Source organism: Ovis aries, chromosome 20 (assembly GCF_016772045.2).
Source record: "Ovis aries strain OAR_USU_Benz2616 breed Rambouillet chromosome 20, ARS-UI_Ramb_v3.0, whole genome shotgun sequence".
NCBI lineage: Eukaryota > Metazoa > Chordata > Mammalia > Artiodactyla > Bovidae > Ovis > Ovis aries.
Genome location: NC_056073.1, coordinates 1,410,466 through 1,423,454, shown reverse-complemented (window position 1 = coordinate 1,423,454; position 12,989 = coordinate 1,410,466).

Here is a 12,989-nt window from a genome sequence, read left to right as displayed (position 1 = left end):
CACCGACCCATGCCTCCACCAGAGACTCCCAGACACCCATAGGCAATGGGACAGTCTCCTGGGGAGGGGGGGTGGTCACTGCTATTTTCTCCTGGGTTCCTGGTACACAGGGTTCTGTTGTGCCCTCCAAGAGTCTATTTCCCAGGCTTGTGAAAGTTCTGGCATCTCTATGGTGTGGCTAATGGTGACCTTGTCCAAGGGGGCTAATACCGACCTTGTCCAAGAGGGCTAATACCATACCCAAGTCTGCTGCACCCAGAGCCCCTGTCCCTGTGTCAGACAACCCCTGACCCATTCCCCGACAGTAGACACTCAAACATAGTTCTATCCCAGTCTCTGTAGGGTCCTTGGGTCCTGGTGTGCAGAAGGTTTTTTTGAGCCCTCTGAGCATCTCTGGTGGGAATGGGGTTTGATTCTAAACATGAATTTGCCCCTCCTATCATCTTGCTGGGGCTTCTCCTTTGCCCTTGGACGTGGGGTATCTCCTCACAGCTGCTTCAGTCCTACTGTCTTACTGAGGTGTCTATGACCTTGGATGTGGGATATCTCCACATGGCCTGTCCAGTGAAGCACAGCCATCACTCCTGACCTTGGATGTGGGATGTCTCTTCATGGGCTGCTCCAGCAAAGTTAGCTGCCACTCCTGACTTCGGATGTGGGGTATCTCCTCTCAGTTGCTCCAGTGCTGCACAGCTACTGCTCACTGCATAGAGAGGGGGAAAACAAACCCCCTGCAATGCAGAAAATATAGGAGATTCAGGTTCCATTTCTGCGTCAGGAAGAGCCCCTGGAGTGGGAAATGACAACCTGCTCTAACATTCTTACCTGGGAAATCCTTGAAGAGAGGGCCTGGTAGGCAGTTTAGAAGGTCATAAGGAGTCAGACATGACTGAGGATGGATGCACACAGTGAAGTATGAATCTGTTATGTTTTAAAATGCTTTGGGGGAGGGTTCTTTTGACAAAACTTCCAAAGTAAAATTATTATAAAGTTCCTTTGAGCTCTAGCTAACTTTGGGGTGCTTCAAAAGGTCCCTGAAACACCCCAAAGGGAGATATTAAACTAATTAGGTTCACTTGGTATGTTAATTTGATAATAAATTTTAAATTATATGGAATTTAGTATACATATTCTAGAAATTGTGTGGAGTTCCTAAAATTGGATATGTCCTGGTAGTATATTATCAGTCATAATTCTATTTATTTTCTGAAAATGTTGTAAGTAACATCAGTAACTGGGTTTCTTTGTCAAACGCATTGATTGTAATCAGATTTAAACATGCTTTCTTAAGTCTTTTGTTATTATAGACAGTTTTGGTTTCACTCTGATGCCTTTGAAAAAAAATCCTCCTTTTCAAGATTTATATAAAGTATTTCTAGATAAATATGAGTTTCTGATTTTCAGATCACAATGCTGAAGTGAGTAAAAAATTGAAGAATACCAGTAGGAAACCTAATAACTTCATAAAGCTGTTAACAAAAATATTAGCTACATAGGACTGAGCAAACTGGAAAATACAGTTGCAATTTTTATGATTTCTAACTAAAATTATTATTCATTTAAATCTGTTCAGGTGTAAGAAAATCCTTCTCCTTAAACTAATTATGACTTACAATAACTTGGTAAATTATACCTTTTGTGAGCAAAATTGAAGCATTTATCTTTTTCTTTCTACCTGGTTGATCTTGTCAGTAGCATTTGCTTGCCTCAAAGATTAAGCCATGCACCAGTGTGAATGACAGGTACAATGAAACTGAAGAAGGCTCATTAAGTCAATTATGACTTCTTTGGTCGCTTGATTATGGCAACTGGATTACAACTAGTTATACTCATGTTTTTAATGTTGTTTACTTTCAAATCTTGTTTTGCTGTTTGCCTGCTGCACTGTATCATTATTAATGTTGCTAACTGTATTAGTCATATCCTGTCTAATTCATAAGATTGTTATCTCTTACAATGTGTAATCAGGCCCCCAACAAAACTTTAATCATAAGCTAAACATTTTGAGAAAATCACCTTTATAATATAAAATAATTGTGCGCATGTGATTCTATGTATGGGAAGAACCACAGGGAAAGTGTCTCCTGGATTATATTTAGACAGAGTCCAGAGAATTTAAATTATTGACCAGGCCTGGTCCAAAACTTAACACCTAGAGTGGCATATCAAGAATTTTTGGCTGATCTTGGATAAGCCTCCCAGCACCAAGAGACAAAAATTGATCATGAAACATCTCTCAAATAATAGTCAAATTTCTGACCAAGAGGGGAAAACCTGAGGAAAATAATCAGCAATTGCAGCTCTCAAACATGAGGTAGTGAGCCTCAAGGAAGGAGACTATCTGCCATCTGGAAGTCATCATATTGTGGCCACTCCCTATGGTAAATTCTGAGGAAACTGCAGGCCTCAGAGAGCTGAGGTACTAACAAAGAAATTATTTTAGTGAGCTCTAACTCTTGTAACTTCACATACATAGAAAAGTGCTAAATTCCTTAACTTCAAATGCTGCCTCCCCGGTTTTAAGCTCAATATTTCCAAATCTATATGTATAAAATAGATACTTTTCCAAGAAGACCAAATAAAGACAAATCTGAACACCTGGAACACTGGCAATGATGGCGGACACTCCCAGAAAGACCCACCTGACATAGCAGTTAGGAGGGTCATTGCCCCCTTTCCACAAGATTGTGGAAGGAACTGACAGTGGGGGATTTTTGCAGGGAAAAGTCAATTCTGACTCTATATTGGAACTATTTCTTTGACTTTCTTTCCATTGCTTTTATAATCATACATAATGTTCTGCCTCAGAGAATCCTGCCCCTTTGCCTGACTGCTAAACTAAAGTGCCTTTGTTCAGAACCCTGTCTACCTGTAGATGGTGAGTAAGTGAGTGAAAGTTGCTCAGCTGTGTCCAACTCTTTGCGACCTCATGGACTATATAGTCCATGGAATTCTCCAGACCAGAATACTGGAGTGGGTAGACTTTCCCTTCTCCAGGGGATCTTTCCAACCCAGGGATCAAATGCAGGTCTCCCACATTGCAGGTGGATTATTTGCCAACTGAGCCAAAAGGGAAGCCCAAGAATACAGGAGTGGGTAGCCTATCCATTCTCCAGCAGATCTTCCCAACCCAGGAATTGAACCAGGGTCGTCTGCTTTGCAGCTAGATTCTTTACCAACTGAGTTATCAGGGACGTCTACGTGTAGATGGTAAGAAGGAAGGCACTAACACATTCCCCTGCCTGAGGCTTGCCATTCTATGAAATATTTGGAAGATTAATGGCCTTTGTGCTTTGTTTCCTTACCTTCCCCCATTTTTGATCTATAAAAGAACCTGGCATCCAGACCCCTGTAAGATGGTTATTTTAAGATGATAGTCTACCTTCTTCTTGGTCAGCTGGCTCTCCAAATACAGTCGTATTCCTTGCCTCAACGCCTCTTCTCTCAGATTGATTGACCTCTCATGCAGCAAGCAGAGCAAGCTTGGACTTGGTAATGGAAACAATCTGATCTGCCTGCAACCATCACTGCCTTGGCCATGGCCAGAGCCCAGTGACTGCCCTGCAGAGGTCCTTCTGGCACTCTTGCAGCCCCTGTGACTAGAACTCCACTGCTGGAGAATGACCCTGAAATCCAGATTTGCCCATTGCTTCTGCTGCTACTGGAAGCATCCCAGAAACAGAAAATAATAATTTCCCTTCAAATCTTTTGCATTCAGACCAGGACTTCCATTAGCAGACAGTGGCTGGGGGTCTGGGAATCTGGGTATGTAGTTTGCTGCCTTTCAACCTCCTGCTCATCAGAAAGCATGGAAGCATGGGAATGAATCTGAGATCTAATATGGGCCTGATGATTTATCTCTATAGTTTCTGAGCATTTATTCTTGCCATTGCACCCATATTAATCTCTCATACATAGTATACAGAAGCACTTCATAATTTTAACCTAATAAGCAAGAATTTTTTGTACAAATTAAATTGTTCTCAGATTAAGGGGAAATATAAGGACCTGGAATTTTCCATAACTATTTCTGTATGACGTTAATTTCCTTTCTAGTTCAGTCACTATCCACCTTTGTATTCAGCAAACTAAAGCCTATGTGAAATACAACAAACACTACTTCCATAAAAGAATAAGTAAGCCTGTTATACAGAGTGAAGTAAGTCAGAAAAACACCAATTCAGTATATTAACACATATATATGGAATTTAGAAAGATGATAACAATCACCCTATATGCGATATAGTAAGAGACACAGGTGTAAAGAACAGACTTTTGGACTCTGTGGGGAAAGGTGAGGGTGAGATGATTTAAGAGAATAGCATTGAAATATGCATACTACCATATGTGGAATAGATTGCCAGTCCAGGTTCAATGCATGAGACAGGGCGCTCAGGGCTGGTGCACTGGGATGACCCTGAGGGATGGAATGGGGAAGGAGGTTGGAGGAGTATTCAGGATGGGGAGCACATGTACACCCATGGCTGATTCATGTCAATGTATGGCAAAAAACACTACAATATAGTAAAGTCATTAGCTTCCAATTAAAATAAATAAATTAATTAAAAATAAGTAAAAGGAAGAAAGTGAAAGAAAATTAAATCAGTTAGTGAATATACACAGATGCATACATATAATACATTAAAATCACAAATACATAAATAACACGTAAGTAGGTAGATGCTACTATTCTCTCTCTCTCTCTCTTTTTTAAAACAGTGATTTATTTGCCATGCTTGACATTAGTAACTATAAAGGTGCAGAGGGAGAGAGAGACAGAAATGGAGATGGATACAAGATGAAGACCAAAAAGGCACAAACACTTCAAAACCAAGAGGTATTTACTAATCAGTGGCTTGAGAGCCATTGAACTCTTTTTTTTTCCCCTCCACAAACTAGTTTAAGACTCTGTAAGAATATGGACATGAGCAGGTACATGTAGTATTTCTCACACTGTTTCAGAAGATTCACTAACCCTCTAACGTCCATCAAATCAAGATACATGTTCTACAGTGATTAGTTATTATTTTTCTAACAAGAGAAAACTCAGCAAGATGCTCTTAAGAAGGAAATACAGCCTATTTGGTAATAAGGAAATTTTTGATACTTCTAGGAAAAGAAAACAACAAAATCTTTTTTTAGGTTAAAATGGCCACATAATCTTCAAATTATTTCATTTAAAAATCTCAGAATATTTTGAAAATGAGCTGATAGTCACTTGCTTTAAGCAAGTTCAGAGAATCTAGGTTCCTGAATGCTATATCATCTTCATAATGTTGTGAATTTTTTTTTCTTAGGTAACACAAAGCTAAACTCAAATAATTCACTCAAAATAGTGTATAATAACTCAAAAATACTCCATAAAATATCATATCTTAGTTTATTTTCATTTTGGCTCCTTTGGGAAACCATCTTGCATTGAAAATTAGCAAGTACATGGAGATAGAGGTGTGGGAAGAATGTAGAAAAATATTTTTTATGTATAATAATGTTTTAGTGATTAATATCTGATATACATACAGGTATAGTTTCAATTTTCTTTGAAAATGCAGATCCAGTTTCTTGCCAAAGTATTCGATTCAATATTTCACTTTTTTTTTTCAGATTCTATAGAAGACTTTATCACCATGTATCTTCCTAGTATTTCATCAACTATGCCCCTTTAATATCAAATAGGGATTGAATTTGTTCTAACACATAATAAATAATGTATGTCAATCAATTGATTGGTGATGATATTGATGCTACTTAAGAATATTCTATGTCACCAAAGTAAGAGAGAAAAGTAATGACCTGAAAGTGAGTATCCATGGAAAAATTAATTGTACATTATTTATTTGATTTAATATGCAATATAGGATATGTAAATTGCATTGACTTTTTACTCTTTTCAAATTTATTTCAGAAAGTAGAAAGGAAGATGGAGTGAAGTAAAACTAAAATTTAATTAATGTAGATTTATAATAATTTTAAATACCTAAAATTCAAATGAAAAATATCTAATTCAGTTAGTGCAATTAGTTCCTTATAAACTTAGTTTGATAATTTTGTCATTATTAATGTTCAGACTTTTTCCATCTGGAGTACTATCTAATTTTTTTTTTTTTTTTTTAGTCTATTACTTGTTTTTCAGAGTGAATGGTTTTGACCATAGACTGCTGCTTTTTCAGGTGTCAGGACAGGAGATGTTTGTGTTTGTAATAATTCAGACCTCTTCTGGGGGTCACTTAGGCACATGCATAATTCATAAGCAGAGCTTCACAGAAACAAATTCTGCAATAGATTCAGGATCTTCGGCATTTCCAATTTTACTTCCTCTTTTTTATCACTGAGATTTCTGGAAGGTTACTTCCTGTAAGTTGAGAGCCAGTGTTACTATATTTTGGTATTAGTTATGAAACCATCATATCTTCCCCAATGGGTGACAACCAAATATTTACCTGTGTAAAAATTTGAGAAATCTCCAGTTAGATCAGTTACCTCAGTGAACTACTCCATATAGAAATAATTTTATCATTTATCTGCACACATATCTGCTACTGTCTGTCCTTTTGAGTTATCTTAGTTGCTATACTGAAGTTCTGAAACCATCACATAGATTAGATTGTACCAGTGAGCCAGTAAAGTTGCTAAGTCATGTTGGACTCTTTGCGATCCCGTGGACTATAGCCTACCAGGCACTTCCATCCATGGAATTTTCCAGGCAATAATACTGGAGTGATTTGCCATTTCCTTCTCCAGGGGATCTTCCCAACCCAGGGATCAAATCCAGGTCTCCTTCATTGCAGGCAGATACTTTACTGTCTGAGCCACCAGGGAAGCCAAGTCATAGATTGTACAGGCTTAGTTTTGTATAAAAATTTCTTTGTGGTATGTTAGCATTGTTTTCTCCAACACAAATGCAGGCAGGAGTGTTAGTCATGCTCTTCAATAACCTCCTATAGTACCTAAAGCATATTTTCATATTGAATAAAGCATAACATGAGAAACTGAATAAATGAGCCAAAGTCATAGTGATCATATTTTTGTTGAGCACCTACTTGATGTGAGATACTATGCTTTTGATGTTGGGATTCAAAGCAGAATAAAACAGAAACACTGACCTCATTGAGCAGTCTACAGATGTAGACAGGAATTCACGCCAGAAGTCTGCATTCTAGACAACCAACAACAGGAGAAGAAAATCCAAGATACTATAGAAAGAACGGGGAATTGCATGAAAGGTAGAGTTAGTAAGTGCTTGATAGAGATAATGAGTCTGAGTCTAGATTTCAGTTCAATAGAGAGTTTACATGATTAACTTTATTTATGCAAAATCATCCCTAGCTCTTGGTAATAAGTTCCATCTATGTGCACTATTTTACCAAAGTCAAAGAATATTCATTTATAAAACTCTATGTTAGATACAACAACACAGCTGAGAACAATTAGAGGGCTTTTGCATATTAGTTTTCTCATGAAAAGAAAAGCTAATAATATAGCTACAATAAGACTAGTTTTTTATTTCAAAAGGAATTTTATTTATCAATTTGTTTTTAATCCTACCCACAAAGCAGCACAATCCCATAGGCTCATGCTTTCACTCCAGCAGCACCTGTGAGTGACACCCAAATGGACCTCAGAGCAGCTTCATCATCCGTGTTCATCATTTATGCCAAGTGCTACACTTAGAAGGTGATCCAATGTTGCCTAACTTTAAAATTACCTGTTGCATACTCTCATAACTAAGGAAAATTGCGCCATTTCACTTCAATACTTGCTTGACATAACAACTGCTTTATAGTTTTAAATCCTTATGATAAACAAAAATTTCCTTAATATTTGGAATGGATTTTAAAATGTTTCTGAGCTTTAATTTATAGCCCTGTTTGGTTTAGGCTTTAGAGTTCTAGAATAGACTCTATTACATCTTCATTAAGAGCTGTTGAAGTTTGAGCTCATCTTTCCTTTTACTTGGGCTTCCCTTGTGGCTCTCAGCTGGTAGAGAATCCGCCTGCAATGCGGGAGACCTGCATTTGATACCTGGGTTGGGAAGATTCCCTGGAGAAGGGAAAGTCTACCCACTCCAGGATTCTGGCCTGGAGAATTCCATGGATTGTATAGTCCATGGGGTCTCAAAGAGTCGACATGACTGAGCAACTTTCACACTCATTTCCTTTTAATGGAAAGTATAGGAACTATAAGGTACCCCATACATCCAAAGTCAATAATCTATAACAAAATAATAAAACTGTATTAATATTCCCTTCATATAAACAAGCTGTTAGAGCAAGTGCCTTACACTTGCTCAACTGAAGACAAGGACCCAGGCAGGACCTGTTCCCCAGCCCTGGACTCCTTTGCCGCCCTGCTTCTCCCCTGGGACACCCGCCCCTCCCCAAGTCTGCTGTTTGCCGTTGGTCCTTGTGCTGCAGCTCGTGGCTACCTGGCCCTGGAGGTGTGGGGGGCGGGGAAGCAGCAGCTATAGATGTACGTGTGTGTGTGTGTGTGATTATCACGCACATTCCTGGCAGATGTGGTGAACAACTGTTGCCCTGACTGCCAAAAAGTGTGGCCACCCGGTGGTTCCCGCAGCGGGGTTCTGGGGTTCCCAGTAGCAGGGCTTTGGCTGCCAGCTTTGGAGTTGATGAGACGTAGGTACATTCATGGGATGTCACTTCATCAGTGAGTGCCTGAGCCCGACAGTGTGGGGACAACCTCCAGGCAGCCCCTTCCTTCCCATGGCACTGGTATCTCTTCTAGAGGGATGTTTGGGGGATTCATTCCTGAACACTGGGCATACAGTTCTTATGACAACTTCCTGTTGTAAATCCCTTTCTCCTTCAAATAGCTAGAATGGTTGCTGTTTTCTACAATTGATTATGACAGAGATTCATTGTGAGTCTTGCTTATGAGTGGCCAAACCTTGCTGCCTTCGAGACTGCGTCTTTTCACTAGTTTTCAGCTGTTTGCATCATTGATGTACTGTATACTCACTTGGGCTTTCCTGGTGGCTCAGTGATAAAGAATCTGCCTGCAATGCAGGAGACACAGGGGACCCAGGTTCCATCCCTGGGTCTGGAAGATCCCCTGGAGGAGGGCATGGCAACCCACTCCAGTATTTCTGCTTGGACAATCCCATGGACAAAGGAGCCTGGCAGGCTACAGTCCATGGATTCCAAAGAGTCTGACATGACTGAAACGGTTTAGCACACATGTGCCCATGTTCACTTGGTGAGTGACTTTATTCCCAAATTGCTTTCAGGTGGTGAGGAACAGCTGAATGGCATCCTTGAAATAGTTCTGGGGAATGTAAAATCTTATAATCAGGAACCTATTCCAGATTATAGAAAGAAAAGAAAGCCCCTTACTTCACTCTACCACTGTTCCAAAGCCTGCTTCAGTAATCATCCTAGAAATAATACCCCCCATAACTCTCATGGCAACACCAGTTCCCTTCAGCTGAAATCCAACTGCCTATTCACAAGTTTTCCTATGTCCTCAAGATACACATAACAGAGTTGACATGCACCGACAACATAGGTGAAAAGTGTCCATTCTCTTTATTCTCTGCTTCCTTTAAGATACTCCTAATCATCGTGTCAGCAGTGGCCACAGTACTGGAAAAGGTCAGTTTTCATTCCAATCCCAAAGAAAAGTAATGCCAAAGAATGCTCAAACTACCGCACAATTGCACTCATCTCACACGCTAGTAAAGTAATGCTCAAAATTCTCCAAGCCAAGCTTCAGTAATATGTGAACCATGAACTCCCTGATGCTCAAGCTGGTTTTAGAAAAGGTAGAGGAACCAGAGATCAAATTGCCAACATTCACTGGATCATTGAAAAAGCAAGAGAGTTCCAGAAAGACATCTATTTCTGCTTTATTGACTATGAGAAAGACTTTGACTGTGTAGATCACAATAAACTGTGGAACATCTGAAAGAGATGGGAATACAGACCACCTGACCTGCCTCTTGAGAAATCTGTATGCAGGTCAGGAAGCAACAGTTATAACTGGACATGGAACAACAGACTTGTTCCAAGTAGGAAAAGGAGTACGTCAAGGCTGTATGTTGTCACCCTGCTTATTTACCTTATATTCAGAGTACATCATGAGAAACACTAGGCTAGAAGAAGCATAAGCTGAAATCAAGATTGCTGGGAGAAATAACCTCAGATATGCAGATTACACCACCCTTATGGCAGAAAGTGAAGAGGAACTAAAAAGCCTCTTGATGAAAGTGAAAGTGGAGAGTGAAAAAGTTGGCTTAAAGCTCAACATTCAGAAAACGAAGATCATGGCATCACTTCATGGCAAATAGATGGGGAAACAGTGGAAACAGTGACAGACTTTATTTTTCTGGGCTCCAAAGTCACTGCAGATGGTGATTGCAGCATGAAATTAAAAGATGCTTACTCCTTGGAAGCAGGGTTATGACCATCCTAGATGGCATATTCAAAAGCAGAGACATTACTTTGCCAACTAAAGTCCGTCTAGTCAAGGCTATGGTTTTTCCTGTGGTCATGTATGGATGTGAGAGTTGGACTGTGAAGAAAGCTGAACACTGAAGAATTGATGCTTCTGAACTGTGGTGTTGGAGAAGACTCTTGAGAGTCCAGGAGATCCAAGCAGTCCATTCTAAAGGAGATCAGTCCTGGGTGTTCTTTGTAAGGAATGATGCTAAAGCTGAAACTCCAGTACTTTGGTTACCTCATGCGAAGAGTTGACTTATTGGAAAAGACTCTGATGTTGGGAGGGATTGAGGGCAGGAGGAGAAGGGGCGACAGAGGATGAGATGGCTGGATGGCATCACCAACTCGATGGACATGCGTTTGAGTGAACTCTGGGAGTTGGTGATGAACAGAGAGGCCTGGCGTGCTGCAATTCATGGGGTAACAAAGAGGTGGACACGACTGAGACTGAACTGAACTGAATCGTCATATCTGACAATCTGGAGTTATGACCTTATACCTATTGGTTGGCAAAATACTAAGCCCAAAAAATGTAGTTCCTACACATCCAACAAAGTGGTCATTTCTTATATACACACTTAGGCTTCTATGTTTTCCATAGTTTAAGAAGCTACCTATTCTCTTTAAAAGAGCTAAACACATTAACTAATCTTTTTTGTTTGTTTGTTTCTATGAACAATTTCACTTTGGTCTTTTACTGAGCTTACTTTAAATAAAATAATATACTCTCTGTATGTCAAATAAGCACTTATATAGCCACTTTCAGGTTTTGACTCCCCAAACCCTCAGATGTAATTACTAAAGTAATGTAGTACCTGGTACACTTGAATATTGACTATTTTAATTTCCCATTGGAATTGTTTTAAGATTTTATTTTTATATTTTAATGTATTAGCTACTCAGATCTTGATGCTGTACTTGGGGTAAACCAAGTATATCCATTTATTTATTGTGATAGATATGAGTTGCTGACAGCAGACTCTGCTCATCCATCTTTTGAAACCAGGCTGCTTTGTGACTTACCTGTTAATAGAATGCCGAGGAAGTGATGTCCTAGGAATCTGGAGCCACATCACAAACAGCCTCATAAATTCTACCCAGACTTTTAGTGACAATTGTATTTTGTGTGCATCTCCTTGGAACCCAGCTGTCGTGGAATTCAATGACCCAGAACTGCAGTGATGTAAGAGGAACAAGTGGAGATTCTCTGAAGTATGATATGCCAGTACAGACTGGTTGAGAGAGAGAGAGCATGGCTGAGAGACACATATATACACATAGGCATACACACACACACACACACACACACACACACACACACACACACACACACAGACAAGAGAGTTCTGAGACCCTGAGATGCAAATGAAGCAGCCATCTGGAGAGAGGACCCTGTTGCCTCAGTTGATTGCTTCAGGATCAAAGGTCAACAATGCAACCAATCCCGTCTCAAGCTTCTGATCCTTGAAACTATAAAAGAAATAAAATAGAAGCTTCAAGTCACTAAATTCTGGGATGATTTGTTATTCAGCAAGAGACAAATAATATGTTCATTCATTCAATAATGCATTCAAAGAATCACTGCATGCTGGATAGTACAAAAATGACCATGTTAAAATACAAAAAAATTCCTAGACTTAAGTGAAAACACGCCATAGTACTGATGATGATAACAGGTGAACAAATGGTTACACAAATGTTTGTTAAGAGTAACATAAAAATATGTATAGAGTGGGACAGGAGAAGAGAGAAAAACACATCTCATCATATATGGGAGGTGGGGACGAGGTGAAAAATCAGAGAAAGAGACAGTCAAATTAGCCCTCGTGTGTTTTTTTTTTTTCCTGGTATGTTTCTGTTTTAATTCCTTCCAGTTTTATTGAGATATAATTGACATTCAACTCTGTAAGTTTAAGGTGTTTAGCATGATGATCTGACTTACACACATCATGATATGATGACCACAGTAAGTTTAGTGAACATACCTCATCTCATACAGATCCAAAAGTAAAGAAAGAGGAAAAAATTTTTTTTTTCTTGTGATGAGAATTCTTAGGATTTCCTTCCTTAACAGCTTTCATATACAAAGTATAGCAATGGTAATTGCTATATTGTATTGTGGTATATTGTATTGCTATATTGTAATGTGGTATATTACATCACTACATCCCGAGTATTTATTTATATTATCACTAGAAGAGTTTACCTTTCAATGATCTGCATCCAATTCCCCTGCTCCTCACCTCCCCTCTGGTAAGCAAAAATCTTGTTCTCTTTTCCTATCTGTATTTTTTAATATAATTGACCTACAAATACTATGTTAGTTCATAGTATATAATATAGTGATTCAATACTTCTATACATTTCAAAATTATAACAATGATAAGTCTAGTTGTAATCTGTCACCACACATAAATATTATGTAACTATTGATTATATTCCACACATTGTATATTTCACACTATGACTCTTTTATTATTGTAATTTAAACTTTGTACTGCTTAATCACCCTCACATTTTTTTCACCCTCTATCT